This window comes from Rhipicephalus sanguineus, chromosome 9 (assembly GCF_013339695.2).
Source record: "Rhipicephalus sanguineus isolate Rsan-2018 chromosome 9, BIME_Rsan_1.4, whole genome shotgun sequence".
NCBI lineage: Eukaryota > Metazoa > Arthropoda > Arachnida > Ixodida > Ixodidae > Rhipicephalus > Rhipicephalus sanguineus.
In genome coordinates this window covers 89,410,133-89,423,978 of record NC_051184.2, presented here as the reverse complement: position 1 = coordinate 89,423,978, position 13,846 = coordinate 89,410,133, and the positions used below count along the sequence as shown (strand labels likewise).

At 48.0% G+C, this 13,846-nt stretch overlaps 1 protein-coding gene across 2 annotated transcripts in view; it reads right to left on the bottom strand.

The window, feature by feature from the left end:
- LOC119405994 (multiple PDZ domain protein) overlaps positions 1-13,846 on the bottom strand; it is a 352,266-nt gene that overhangs the window by 267,296 nt on the left and 71,124 nt on the right. The window lies entirely within an intron of this gene.

Below are 13,846 nucleotides of genomic sequence, written 5' to 3'. Positions count from 1 at the left end.
ATAGAAAATGAGAAACAGCGTGGACAACAGGACAGAGACAGACTAAGCACTGTCCTAACTACTAACCAATGGCGAAACTAGCTAAGCTATAGCGAAAGAGTAACGTTGTTGTTATGTTTTGTTTCTACAGTTTGTTTTCCTTTTGATTATGATAGACAGGTTCTCGCAATATTCGCAATGAGGCAGAACTCATAACATATATACACATTTTTTGCTTAAGGCTTACTTGAGCCCACACTAATCAAAATATTACTCAACTTGGCTTGCCCTGACTCTGATTCCCTAAAATTGTACTTCTCAGAGTTCACTTCAATTTAGTAAAACTTGCTGTTGGGTTAGTTGGTACCTGCTTACTGAAAAAAAAAAAAGATGCCTAACCAACAGGGAAGGGCACGAGACAGAACAGAAAAAGGCGTCTACTCGCAACTAACTTTATTCTCAGAAAAGCCACGACATATACAGTCGAATCCCGCTATAACGAATACCGCTACAACAAAAGTTCCACCACGACGAATAATTTTCGATTCCCCGTCAACCACCCACAGAAAACAATGCGAAAAATGTCTCATCACAACGAATACTTTTTCTGGGTATTTCCGCTTAAACGAAGTTTTCGCGAGTGCCACCACATAAGGCAAAGGAGCTTGCCTAGGATTGCTGCAAAATTCCTCTAGAAACTCGACCATTTCTCGTTGCCAGAGCCATGCGGCCGCATCGCAAGACTCGTGTCTTGGGATGCATGTGCCACCACGTGCACATCCCGGTAAATTTTTCGCCATTGAGATGCTTGGCGACAGATCCTCGATCCGCCATGCTGCTCCCGGCAGGTTTGATGCGCGTGCGGGCCGCGGAAGAATCGTTCTTTAAGAACTCCCACCATGTTTTTGACGTAGCACTCAAAACAAAACTACTGCTCATCGTCACCAGCCCTGCGATCATGAATGATATCCATGGCATTTTGAAGGCACACACGCGGCCAGTGCGCACCTAGTCCAAGCATAACTATTCTGTGGCAACCGCTCCAAACACAGATGCGGTCGTGTTGACACGATCATGGGCGACCACGAAAGTATGCACGCATCCAACGTACGAGCACCGACTCAAAGCAATGCTGCGGTCAAAACCATGGTAGACACGATCACAGATAGAAACGACGCAGTTCTGAAGGCACGCACACAGATTGAAAACGGGACTACCATTTGGCGCAACCGCTGAGCATGAAACCGCAGTCGCTATCGTCGTGACCATCGATAGCGAATACGCTCAAGTACGCAGCTAACATGTCGGAAGAAAGATTAAAGGCAATCAAGTCGTAAAACAGCACGAAGCATTTCGGCTTTCCTTTCGCTCGCTTGTGACTGTGGTAGTGCGGAGCTTCGGAACTTCGTTTTCAGTTAGCCTCTAACAAACTTTGGCACGCTCCTTCGTGGCGCTACGTGCTTGGCCTGCTTCGAGGGTAGCCTGCATATCGTATTTGCTTGTGTATAACCTACGTGCATAACTCGCATACTGACGCAAAGCCGCCTTCCTTGCATCACCATGAAGCCAACTTGCGCACCGAAATTTGCGTATAACCCGCACCTTGAGTTTAGCACTAAATTTTCTCAATATTTTGTGCTTGTTATATGCGAGAAAATACATTCACGCGATGTGCGGCAAAGTATGTCTGAGTAAGCGAGAATTCAATGCAAAAGACAATGCATGCGCTTGCCGGTACCAAAGGATGAGTCATGATAATCAGATCTTCCTAACTTTTGTGTTCTATGGATGAAATTTCACTACAACGAAATTCCGCGACAACAAACTTTTTCCAGTCAATTTTGTTGTAGCGGGATTTGACTGTATAGCCCTAGTAACCATGCACAAAGAATATCACCTCGCACGCTCTTGTCATTCCCCTTATCCAGTGTACTTCGACATGTGAGCCGATGTGCTTTGCACATCGGCTCACACAGTTGAGCCGATATGCAGGAACACAGTGCGGGAACACGATGAACATGATGTGCGGGAACACGATGTGCTCACACAGTTGAGCCGTTGTAGCGGGAACCCCGCTACAACGAACGCAGCTACAATGAAATTTCCGCCACAATGAACATTTTCTGATTCCCTGTCAGCTGCCCATAGAAAGTAATGCAAAAAAATTCTCCTCATAACGAACGCGCTTGATTCGGTATTTCCGCTTCAACGAACTTTTGGAGATCGAGACTTAGACTGAACTGAAAGTGAACAACCGAGTACTCAAATCAGCAAGCCCTTCCAAAGCTGTGACAGTCATTTTTTGCGGTTCAACGAAGTCTCCGCGAACGAAACTGGAACTGCACTAAAGCTGCCTGGTCGCCATATTGGAAGACAAATCCAAAGTACAGATTTGAGCCACTGCGATCCATAGCCACACGTGGTCATCATGCGGCTGCGCGAGACGGCACGAGATCGCACGGGATCACCTCAATCGCTGCCGTTTTCTCTGGTTCGAGTGACCAAGTTCTAGCACGCTCTACTCTGGTTTTCTCTGTGGTGTGTGTTGCGTGGAAATGGCTACGCCGTTGAGGAAGCGTAAATTTCTCTCTCTCAAGGAGAAGGCACGGGTGATCACCGAGGCAGAAAGCGGAAAGAAAAAATCGAACATCGCTCATGATTTCGGCATTTCACCGAGCTCATTGTCCACGATGCTGAAGAACAAGGACTCCATCCAGAAGGCACTCGCTTCGGGTACGTCTGCACATCACAAGAAAGTGAGGCTGCCCAAACATGAGGAGCTTGACAAGGCCGTCTACACTTGGTTCGTGGGCGCGCAGGCGAAGAATGTCCCCCTGAGCGGAGCGATTGTACAGCAGAAGGCCCTGAATTACGCGTGCTTGCTTGGCGTCAACGATTTTAAAGCCAGCATGGGGTGGCTTCGCCGCTTTAAAGCCCGACACGGCATTGTTGACAAGGTGCTGTCTGGTGATTCGGCGGACGCAGATGGCGAAGCTGCATCGGCCTGGATGTCCGATAATGCCGCGAGCATCTTTGACCAGTACGGTCCATTGGACATTTATAACGCTGACGAGACTGGTTTATTTTACGAGATGCTGCTTTCAAAGACGCTTGATTTAAAGGGACAATGTTGCCATGGAGGCAAACACAGCAAAAAGAGGGTTACCATGCTGCTGTGCACCAACATGGAAGGCTCCGATAAGTGCCCGCCCCTTGTAATTGGCAAAAGTGCCAAGCCGCGATATTTCAAAGGAAACCGAGGTCTTCCAGTTAAGTATGTCGCCAACAAAACAGCACGGATAACACGCGCAATTTTCACCGACTGGATCGTCATCTTTGACCGCGACATGAAGAGGCAAGGCCGCAAGGTGTGTTTGCTGTTAGACAACTGCTCGGCCCATCGCATCGACGACATTGTCCTAACCAACACAGAGGTGAACTACTTCCCTCCAAATTGCGCATCGCTAATCCAGCCGTTGGACCAAGGTGTGATCGTAAGCCTGACACATGCATACCGCAGCAGATTAATGCAGCGCATTGTGCTCAACATCGAAACTGGCCGGGAGACGAGGGTCGACCTATATATGGCACTTCAAATGATGGCCTGTGCGTGGAGCACATTGAAGCGAGACATCATTTCAAACTGCTTCAGGCACTCTGGCTTTGGGAACACTGAAGCGGCAACCAGTTCAAGCGAAGTCGAAGATGAACTTTTCATTGATTCACAGTGGACGACCCTCGAGGAAAAGGGTTTTGTTCCTGCCAATGTCCAGCTCGATGACTTCGTAAACGTCGACGCCAACGTGAAAGTCTACGAGGAGTTGACCGATTCACAGATCACTGAGAGCGCGCAGATACATGACGACGTCTTGTCGTCTGATGAAGATGACGATTCGCAAGACACAATGACTCTTTCAACTGCTTTGGAAGTAATGGATTCTTTGATTTCATCAGAAAAGTCGTCGGAACACTTGACGATGACACTGCAATGGCCCTTTTAACGGACTGCGAGACTCGCGTAATGCCTTTGCTTGCCGCGAGGCATAAGCAATCCAAGCTGACTGACTTCTGGATATAAAACTTCCGGTAAGCATGAGCTTGCCACGCTTGCTGACTGTCATAAATATGCAGCGAAATTGTGATAATTCAAACCACTTCATTGCGGCTGCGCATGTGTCGTAAAATGAGCGTTTTGCGATCGGCCGGGCACACACGTTGGGTTAGGCGTCGGTCGCAATGTATGAAAAGTGTGTAACAGCGGCGTGAAATGCATTCTCTGGTGAAGTCGACACTTTGTTGAGCATCCCTGGCGCGTCTCAACCTTTGCCCCCACGCCATCGCGGAGATTTGCCGGACAATGATACCGGTTTCGTTCGCGGCTTTGTCGTTTGGCATATGTACAGTCGATCCCGGATATATCGAACTCGGATATATCGAATTATTGGTTATATCGAACAGTTGAGAAATCCCCTTGAATTTCCCATGCAAAAGTATGGGGCTGGTGTGCACGTACAGTGAACTCCCGTTAAGACGAACTCGGTTAAGACGAATTCTCGCTTATACCGAACAACACGGGACCATTTGTTTTGCTTCCCATAGACTCAATGCAAAAAAAAATTCGCTTAAGACCAACCGCCCAACTGTACTCTTCTGTTAAGACGAACTTTCGCGGTGATAAACAACACTAGCAATTCTGCGAAACGAACACTGCAGTCTTGGTGGGGCATTTAGGCGACTGAGAAAAAGCAAAAAAAGATGAAAAAAAAGCGCTTTCTGGAGCAAAGACGCGAAGCAAATCGCGACGCGGAGGGTGCGAGATAAACGAAGAAGACCGGTCAGCGGATAAAGCCCGTATCCCCTCTCACCCCCAACCTGTGGGTGGGGGAGGTGTGGGCTTTATCAGCAAAGAAAGCAACAAAAAGAGTGGGGGATTTACAACTTGGACCCCCAAGCCATTGTGTCCTTTTGTATTCCCCCCATTCTTCGGTTTCCCAGCTGGAGTATAAAGGAGAACAGAAGAACACAAGAGCTTGGGGCCCCTCCGCCGTGGTCAGAGGGGCAAACGCAAGGGAAAAAAAAAAAGAAAGCGACAACAGGAACAAAAATGGTCTGCATGCATTGCAATCGAGTACGAAACCGAAACCACGATCGTGATCGCGGCGCACTCCCATCAGAGGGGTCAGGTGCATTGTCATCGCCATCACACAATGGCGGCCGAGCACATGTATTTTGTGGTCAGTTTGTGTTGGCAGGTGTTGGTTCGCGTAGGACCTGTGCGCGTTGTATCTGTTCCCAGTGAAGTGCAAATTGTGATGAGCCATTGTGATTATGGAAGCGCACGACAAAGGAAGGCTATTTTGCACAGTGAATATAGCTGCGTTGTGTCTTTTTCGTGGCGAGGCTTGTGACCGTGAGTAGCCCGATGGGATATCTTCAGCTGCACGTCGATCAGGAAAAGTTACTACGGGCCGAAAATGGGGAAATATCCGGACCTCGAAGAAAACCTTGCAGACTTTCTTAAGCAACTAAGCGTATAATGACTTTGTCAAGGCAACAGCACGCGACCGAGGCGTATCCAGAAGTGATCTTAGAGCCAGCAAAACAGGCTCACAGAAGAAAAGGAACTACCAGGGCAATAAATTTTACATTCTTTGAAGGAAAATTGCGCTTGTCTCTTAATTTTTTTTTCCTAATCGTCAACATAGGAGCGTGTTACAGTTTTATCATTATATTGTGGTAGCAAATATCTTCATGGGTATTTTTATTTTTGAACACGCGAAATCGGGTGCTAGTAAGATTTGTGTAAATACTTTGCTTGAAGGCAGTTTTTATCTGGACGAGCCAAATAAATGCTTTTTCTTGTCTTTCTGCCCCCATTGTAAGTCTACTCCATTCAGTGTTCTCAAGTAACATATTTGGATGCACTTGGCATGTTAGCATGTCTCTTTTTGAGGGCACTTCTGATAAGCCGAACTCCTGATAAGACGAACAGATGACCGCGGTCCCTTCGAGTTCGTCTTAACGGGAGTCTACTGTATATCGAACTCCCGCACAGCGAAACATCCGCTATATCGAACGCTGCCCCGCACCGAAGCCCAGAAAGTGCATTTTTCCTAACAAATATTGATCATTTTTCGGCCGCAGTTCCAGTCCCTCGTCGCGTGCAGGTGACGAAATTGCGTTGCTCTAGTTCGTTGCGCAGCGCTTGTCAGTTCACCGGTATATTTTGACGCGCGATCCGCAGGTTTTAACACATGGGCTAGTGTTTTTCAAAGAGGTTGATTGCCGAGGGCACCAAAATGAGAATTCAAAGTGACTTGGCAGCCTTGCAATGTTTGCATTCCCTTCCTTGTCTGTTCGTGCACGATGGCATGCGGGCCCGCAAAGCATGGCCTTCGAGATCCGCAACCTCGTGGCGTATTTCTAGTGTTTTCGGTTTTAAAATGCAGATCTCAGAGGCTACGCTTTTTTTCGCATTTCTCGCCAAAGTAGCAGCTGCCTTCTACAAAGCCACAAGTGCCATCAGTATCGCTAACATGTCGACGGTGGAGAAATGTTTCTTCGTGCAGCGCGTTGTTAGCGTTGTCTCTTGCGGCATGTGTGCTTCTCGCTTCATTCTTGATAAATCGTCATTCGGGAGTCGAACTAAACATTGTCCCGATCGTAGCGATAAAAATGATGACCGGTGCTTGCAACGTCAAGTAAAGCACCGTCGTGCACTGTTTCCTAACGGGCCTTGGTGCCAGGTGACGACTTTGGGCGCGTCATGACCGCCGACTACGCCGTACGGTGCGTCAGTGAATTTTGCGACTTATTAGCGTTTCCGGGCGCCGTATCGGACGGGAGCACAGCGAGTGACTTTATCTGTGCAGATAACAATGTAGCTGTTTCTGATTGCATTGATGCCGAGATCATAGCTGACGTTGCCGGTGCTGCGGAAATGGACCCGTGCGGTTTGAAGATGCCAGCCGCCGCTGCCACTGCTAAACGCTTTACCGCGCTACAGAGCTCGCATCAGCGTTTAGCGTCGATCACCGCTGTTGTGGCTGAAGCTGCTGAATTTACTTATTTGGAAAGCTTCAATGATATTGACGATGACTTGATAAATTCACGGCGCGCAAGAAGCAAGGCAAGTTTACGGACTATTTGCATGCGAAATAAAGTGTGCTAACTTGCAAAAGAAGAAGTTCTCGCCTTGTTCTTTAGCATATGTAGCGAGCAAATCGTTATGGTCGCGCATTTACGATTTCCAAAAACTGTGTCAAGGTCTGTAGTGCTTTATTAAAGCCTTGAATACGCATATTTCGTATTTCGAATTTTCGATATATCGAACTATTTCGCGGTCCCCTTCGAGTTCGATATATCCGGGATCGACTGTATATACAGTGAAATCACGGTACAGTCGAGCCCGACTATATCGAACCCGTTTATATCAAATTATCCCGTATATCGAACAATTTCTAAACACGGTAAATTTACATTGAGAATATATAGCAAAAGTTACTGTTACATCGAACGAAAATAGCAACGACAACCGATATATCAAACTCCATGTGCCTCAAAAGTGCCCCAGCAAGTTGGCTTTCCCTCGCGGTGGCGGGGAAAACTGCCGGCGCCACCCTAGAAAAAGTGGTTTAGACCCGGTTGTGCACGGGCGAACACCCCCCTGAAAGAAATGATCCTGGCCCGCTCGCAGCGCTTACAGCCAATCAGAGGCCGTCGTGCTTTCTCCGAGGTGCGGAGGCGGTAGAAGTGAGCGCCATTTTTTCTTTCTTTATGCTTGTGTGCCTGCTGCTGCCTGTTTTCCTCGAGTCCTCATTCAGCGTGGTTCGTGCTGGTGGTGTTGCCTGTTGGTGCTCTGTGAACTTTATTGGCGCGCTGTCGTCATGGCTTGTGCAAAGAGGCAGAATTTGCCGTTCGCCGCGAAACTCGAAATCATAAATCGGGTCGAGCTCTTTCTATGTTGAGTAGATCGTGGGCAGATGTCACGAAGGAGACGATCCAGAACTGCTTTAGGCATGCCGGCTTCCGCATGCCTGGTGATGACACCCCAAATTCCGATGACAGCACTGAAGACACCGCAGGTGTTTCCGCTTGAAGTTTGGAGCGAGCTGGCAGAGTTCCCGGGAGCTATCGACGGATCGGCATTCGACGAGTTCGTAAGTGCGGACAATGATGTCGCCATCATGGGTCAGCTACAAGATGAGGACTACGTTGCAGACGTCGTGCCGACCACGAGCCAAAGTGACAGCAACAAGGAAATTGACGATGGCCCATTGCCTACATCCTCCTAAGTGATTAGGGCACTTGCGTTGGTCCGGCGCTATTGCGTGAATGTGGAAGGTTGCGGCCTCAGCTGCTCCGACTCGTTGGACAGCGTGGAGGCGTGCGTGCTGTCGCAGGCAGCGAAGTCGTTGACACAGAAGAAAATCCAGGACTATTTTGTTCCAAAGTAGGGCACGCAAGTAAGCCACCATATAAATAAAGTACTTTTCTTATTGTTATGTGCCTTTGTGTCAAATCCTATAGCGGGCCTATATCGAATTATGCCATATATCGAACTAATAAACGTTTTTTGGCGAGTTCGATATACCCGGGTTCGACTGTATAACGAACGTCAGGGGACCGCGGAAAAATGTACGTTATTCTGAAAGGTCGTTATAGTGAAAGCCCAAAAATTTATCATAACAATAGAATTTCAGTAACGCAAACGTCCTACCTTTGCAACGGTACGTCCTTGAACCCGTTTCTCACAACAATGCACACGTGAACGTCAGACAAGGCACGTTTATTTGAAATAGTCCGTGATCGTTTTTTGACGGGTGCAGCACAAACTCTGCGTCACGAACGATTCTAGACCGTCCGCATTTTTATGCGCCGGTTCGGTCGCTGTTCCGCTTTTTTCTATGAATATGCGGAGTTTGCTCAAGTAGTCCAACGCATCTGTGGCCGACATGGACTCGTCGCGATCTTCGGGTGCTACCGTGACACCGTCGTCCATGTCATCGCTGCAATCCTTTAAGGCCCAACTGCATGCACGCGAGTTTTGAGCAATGGCCGACAGGATTTGCTGTCGCGGAGGGACATCCATCGCCGTCGCTTGTCGCGTCGCAGGTATTGCAAGTTTCTGGAAAGACAGAAAACATCGCTTGTCGCCCGGAACTGAGCATGACGACGATATCTGGCAACATGGCAGCATCTCTGACCCTCGCTTCAGTTGCAATTTGCTCGTGATGCTTCCAATCGACGCGTACTTCAAGGAATGCAAGTTATAGACTACCTTCTTTACAGCCCCATCTCACGCGGAGAGCGAGGCAGCGGCCGTATTTTGTCGTTAATTTTGATCGACGGTTCGTTTTGATGTTTCGGTGGTAGCTTGCTGCAATGTCAACATCGTCGTTGTGTGAGGTAGCCCTTTTCCCTGCAAAGCAACGATGTGAGGCGCTGCGGCTTTTCTTAAACGTTCTATGACAGCAAGAGGAAACGTTGTCGAGATGCGCCTCGTGGACTAACCCCAACATAACGCAGTTTGCAAAGTGCGACGTAGCGTAGGCAGCGTACACTTCCGGGCGCCCCATGGGATCACAGCAGATACTACCGTCGCGGTTAAACATAAGATTGCGAAAAAAGAAAGCCACGAAACGCTTTTATGGCATCCTTATCTAAAACAAGACAATAATAAATTTGGCATGTTGTCATTCATCTACTCTGTAATTCTTTTTCGTAATTTGCCTGCGTGCACGCAATAGTTTTCAATCGAGCAACCGTGACACTTTGTCGCGAACATGTGGGTGCTCCCGTCGCGACAGCGCGACGAAGCCCGTTTGTCGCAGTCGCCTTCGCTCAAAAGTGGCGTGCAATGCATGCGGTTGAGCCTTTACAAAACCTGATGCGCTGTTTCCTCCGCAACGGAGGGGGAAAAAAAAAGTTCTCCGCCTGCGTGTTTCTCCTCCCGCACCATCTCAGGTTTTTGCGGGAGGGCGTCCGCTCTTTGTGCTGCGTTGTCTGCTACCTTACAGCTCCGACTGCCATGACCGATACACTGATATCTAAGAATCCTCGCATTTCGGGATATAAGTTCGTAGTACTGAGGTGTTGTTAAGATTACACGGGAATTAAATAACGATCGTTATTCTGAAATGTTCGTTATTCTGAAGTTCGTAGTAGTGAAATATTTTTACATTGAAACTATAAGCAGTCGGCACGGGATTTCTTAAAAGTTCGTTAATTTGAAATGTTCGTTAATGTGGTGTTCATTGTAACGAGGTTTGACTGTACATGGTAATTTCGTGTCAACGAAGTTCCTCCACAACGAAATTTTTCGTGTGTCCCGTGAATTTCGTTGTAGCGGGACTCGACTGTATGTCGCTGCTTTTTTGAGAACAAGGTTAGTTGCACAGTCTAAGGTAAAAGGAATACACCAACCAAATACAAAAAGAACTTTAAAATGAAAGATGTTTCGGCTCCCGTACAGGGGCCTTGTTCACAATTTTGTGAACAAGGATTGTGACCAAGGCCCCCGTACGGGAACTGAAACGTCTCTCATTTTAAAGTTCTTTTCGTATTTGGTCGGCGTATTCCTTTTACCTTTGACTATGAGCATTCCCGACCAGACGAGTTTTCGTCAAACCCTTGATTTCAAAGCTAGTTGAAAGTGAAGCTCTTTTCTGTTCCGTCTGCTGTCCTTCCTTGGGGGGACGCGGCTTTCGTATCGCGCAAAATCGCAAAAAAATCGATTTTTTGAAAATCACATTTTCGGTTTCTGTAGCCCTTTTTCTATCTGATTCCAAAATATCTTCACTGAAAACCACCTAGAAGTGCTTTAAAAAATTAGTTGCGCGGGCTGAGGTGTCGAAAATTATTGTGGAGATCGCAAAAAAACAGTGCTTTTCAAAAATTTCTTGCTCCGCAACGGTACAACCGGGCGCCGCCATTTTGAGCTCGCCGTAAAGGGCATTTCTTCCTTTTCAAATTCCCCGCCTCAGCTGGCGCCTCCCTTTAAAAACAAGCGCACAAAAAGCAAATCTCTGAAGGTCGTTTCGAGGCCTCCGATTGGCCGCATCCGCCATGTTGCTCCAGAACGCCTCGCCATTGGTCCGATGCTCGCTTCGAGAGGACAGTCGTCTGCTGCTTACGCGTCGCGATGTTACCTGATGTTACGACTGTCGAAAATCACGCTACTTAGTGACGCGTCCGCTCTCGTTCTGTGTACACGGGTCGACGATAATTTAGAATATGATTACCCTGTAGTTTGACAGCTGCAAGCGGAAGCGCCGTCATCAGTGTACGATAGACGGTAGCGTGCCGCGCTCGTCGCGAACATCGCAGATGCGCGTCTCGGGTAGTTCAGCTTGTCAGCACTTCGTCCTCCGTGACGAAGAACTTCGCGGGACTACTCTTTGTACTCGCGATGACGTGCTTTGAAACATCGGGCACCGCGGCCACGCACACCGCGACCGAACTTGCTGCTCGGAGTCGTGGCTAGGCCTAACTCCGCTTACGGCGCTGGTTTACGAGACGAATCCGAACTTTGCTGGCACGGACATCGCGCTAGCGGACAAGCCGCACTGTGCTTCGTCGCAAGCAACAAATCACATCGTCCGCTGGCTACTCGAAAGTGCGGATGGGCACTTTACGCATCGGCAGCGGACTCCCGGTCAAGCTCGTCGCGCATTGACCGCTCCGAGCAGCGGCTAGCAATTTCGCGCGTCGGCGCCGCAAAATGAGAGACCAAGTACGTTACGCGCGCCGATTTTTCGTCGCCGCGGCTGAGCACTGCGTATTGTCGCCGAATGCCGCCAGCCAGCATATAGTGCGCGACTTCCCGGACCCCGCGGCCGAGTACATCGGCATGAAAGAAAGCGCTGGTGATGCAATTTAGGCACGCTTGGATTCGTGCTTGGTATCGCCGCTAGCTCTGATGAATCTTCTAAATAACGAAAGCCTCGCAAATTACCGTTTCCGCGACCGAGTGGATGACGAAACGCATCACAGGCGAGGTTTGCAAATGAGCGTGGCGTGTGTGAAGCAGGGAGTTGAATTTATATCTGACCAACTCGCGTTATTGAATAAACTGCTCATATATTTCATCCCAGAAATGTTTGCAATAAGTGTGCCAATTTTCATGAAAACCTACGAAGGAATAAGAAAGTTGGTACTGAATGCCACGACCCACACCTTAATTTTATTCAGAAGCTCACTGGAAAGAATGACCTCCGACACACATCCAATGTTTGATGGAGACAGTGATACTTCCCTGACTCTTTCTGAAGAAAGAACATACGGATTTATTCCATTGGCTAAAGAAGACTGTATAAATCATGTCAAAAAGAGGATGGGTACAGCTCTGCCAACACCTGTATCAAGAAGCAAAAAGATCAACCACTTGGAGGATGGGCCGGCCTGACTCAAGACCTGATTAATTTAAAAGACTGACTGGTTATGGTATGGCTATCCGTGACAACGTTGACATTGATGACATGCAAAAGGCCATAATGGCAACGTTCCATCATGTCACCTCGAGAGATGAGGAGCCACGCCATGAATTCTGCCCACTTGGGTCCCTGAGCTGGTGCAAGTACCGTGCTGCAGAAGCTGAAGGCAAGGCTCCACCACCGCACATGTATAAATTGGCAGCACTGCATTGCTGCCAGTCTACTAAAACCTGACCACCCTCAGTTGCTCGGCTGTTGCCAAAAAAAAAAAAAAAAGTCAAAATGCGGCCGAGAGTCTTCATTCGGTAGTTTGGTCAATTCTACCAGAAGAGCTAAACGCTTCACTGATTGCCGCCGAAACAGCTGTCAATGAGGCAGTCTGCAAGTACAATACTGGCACTCTCCATGCTTATAGAGAGTTTTGTGCATCACTTGGCCCGAAGCCTGGAAAGCACTCCATTCAATGAGCTGCAGAGAAGGATGCCACACGGGAAAAAAAGGCATCAAAAGTGCACCAAAGCAAGCACCAAATGCTCAAGAGACCTCACATCACTAAGAACACCAAAAACTATGATCCTGGTGCATTCCAGATCACTGGACGCAAGGTGAAACTTCGAGAGCCGTTTTCTCAAAAGTGCCTTTTTGCCTGCCTGCCAAGTTTGCGCAGCCATTTTCTTCCTAACCGTTTGGCCTATTTTGACTCCGTTTCTTTTGTCATGTTTCTTAGACTACAATGCATGTCGTGACATTCTTTCTTTCTCACTTTGACGCTTTGTAATTTTACGAAGTGACTACTCGTTCATCCCAAGAGTGTGCCCGATTTGAAGGTGTCAAAAAGAATCGCAATGCAAGAATATTGTGTTGCAAAAAAAATAAAGCAAGAATGTCATGACACTCAGCGTGCATTTAGCTATGCAACAAATATTCACCTAGCCTTCTAGTCCTTTTTTTTAAACTCTCCAGGCATTGCGCAAAGTGCAAGAAAATGCAAGAAGTAAAAATTTAATTGAATAAAAAGTTCTGAAGATATCACTCTGAAACTTTTTTAGAAGCAGCAGGGAGACATGCTGAATATTTGTACCAATTTTCGTCAACATCTGTTAAGTTATAAGAAAGTTGGTTTTCCAAAGCCACATCCCCCCTTAAGCGTCCTTTTTGTATTTCAGTATTCACTCCAACTGACGGGTTGGTCCGAGCTTAAGCGAGCAGACTCGTGACTGAACTTTTGAACATGCGCGTCGGGAGTACCCATCAAGCATTGCCCACTGAAAAGGGTCAAACTGTCATGAGTAAAGGGGCGCGGGGCGCGTGCCGGACAGCGCAATGCGTCGATGGTGTGCGGGGAATGGAAAAGTACTCGATAGTGTGCACCCCCGCCACATCGATGCAAGCCATTGGCCGGAGAAAGGCGCGTGCCACGCGACCCGAACTGA